Raw genomic sequence first — 1,962 nt, 5'->3', positions numbered from 1 at the left:
ATCCATGCTGATGCTTTTAGTGGTTTTCAGTGGAAATGTCTTCCAGGGTTGTAGTATATGATAATGTGAGGGATTTTTTGTTTGTTTGTTTGTTTTTTGGTTTTGCCCTGGGGTTAAGTGCCAAGGTGTCATAGCTCACAGCAACCTCATACTCTTTGGCTTAAGTGATTCCCTTGCTTCCCAAGTAGCTGGAACTGTAGGGCCCACTACAATGCCCTGCTAGTTTTTCTATTTTTAGGAGAAATGGAGTCTCGCTTTTCTCAGGCTGGTCTCAAACTCCTGAATGCAGGCAATCCACCTGCCTCGGCTTCCCAGAGTGCTAGGATTACAGATGTGAACTACCCAGCCAGGCAATAATGTGAGCATTGAAGTTTCTAATTATTTTCCAGTTTAAAGTGGATCTGTTTTCAATTCAAAAAGAAATCCGCTCAGCTGCCCCAAAGCATGCATCCATTTTCCGGTTATAAAAACTGAAATAGGCTAATGCTACCAATTTGGCATTGAAAGCAAAGCAAACACATTTCTAAGATATTAGGACCAAGATGCTGGATTGCAGACTCATCCGGTTCTCCTGGCGCCGCCTGTTGCCACATGGTATTTTCTTGTCCTGGTACGTAAACATTGCACAGTGTTTACTTTGAGAGTTAGTTGTGTTATGAAGTATGTTTTCCTTTGCTCCGGACCTCTTTATGTGGAAATAACTTCTTTTTACTTTGTCCTTCTGCATGTTTTGGTAAGAAACAGATGAGATTAGGGAGGTAGCCCTTGTGGGTAAGTTTTTTGTTTTACCTAGAAAGAAGGAAACCTGCTGAAATAATATCATGAAATAAATAGTAAATTACCAAATATTTTCTAAATTTTGGGGAAATAATAGAGGAGAAAGGGTCAAGAGAATTTTGTAACATTTATTTAAAGACCCTAAGGTCTTTCCCCTAATGCCTGAAGGCATAAGATAAATATCTATAACTTATATTTATATATGTCCTCTGACTTGTCAAAGCAAAAATATATGGCTCTATTTATTAATAAAATGTGCATTTTAATAGATATTGTTTTAAGTGGACAGTAAAAAGGTACCTCTTTAGATCTTTATTAGGTTATGATTTCTTTTTTAAAGGACAATCTTTTAAATGGTCGCTTTGGAGTTGTAGAACAACGCAAGATCTCTCAGGCCAATGTTCCTCATAGCACCTGGCTAATTGTTAGAATTAACTGGAGAGAGACTTTTGAGAATTCAGCTTCCTGCCTACCCCTCTAGATTATTGAAACAATGGGGAAGGAGCCTGGGAATCTATAATTTGAAACTGCTTCCCAGTAAATCTTAGTGATTTTCAACAACATAGATGAAGCTAAAGGACATCATGTTAGGTGAGATCAGCCAGGCACAGACAGACAGATGCTCCGACCTCACTTCTATGTGGAATCTAAAGAAGCAGAACTCATACAAGCAGAGAGTAAGTAGAATGGCAGTTTCCCAAGGCAGGCGGGAATAGAGGAGGGAGTCGGAAGCAGTAGACAAGGAAAGAGGATTGCTCAGTGGGTCCAAATTACAGTCGGGAGAAATAAGCTCTGGTGTTCTATTGCACATTAGGGCAGTCATGGTTAACAATATAGTATTGTATATTTCAAAACAGCCAGAAGAGAGGATTTTGAATGTTCTTATTACAAACAAATGATGAATGATAGATATGCTGATTGCATGTAGTACTGAAACATCACATCGTATCCCATAACTATGTGCAATTATATTGTCAATAAAAATAAAATTATAATTAAAAACAAATTTTAAAAAATAATGATGAGCAGAATACAAGCCTTTGTAGAAATTCATTCAAATGTTAAGTTTTCTGTTGCTGATTAGAGAGACCAGTACCTACTGAAATTCAGGGCCAGCGTTTGCTGTTACAGCATCACACGTACTAATTTGTTGTAGCATTTAAATTTATGTTTAAAATTTAAATT

This window comes from Otolemur garnettii, unplaced genomic scaffold (assembly GCF_000181295.1).
Source record: "Otolemur garnettii isolate 467f Iridium unplaced genomic scaffold, OtoGar3 scaffold00024, whole genome shotgun sequence".
In the NCBI taxonomy this organism is placed as follows: Eukaryota; Metazoa; Chordata; class Mammalia; order Primates; family Galagidae; genus Otolemur; species Otolemur garnettii.
The sequence above is the reverse complement of the archived record's forward strand: the minus strand, read 5'-3'. Positions refer to the sequence as shown.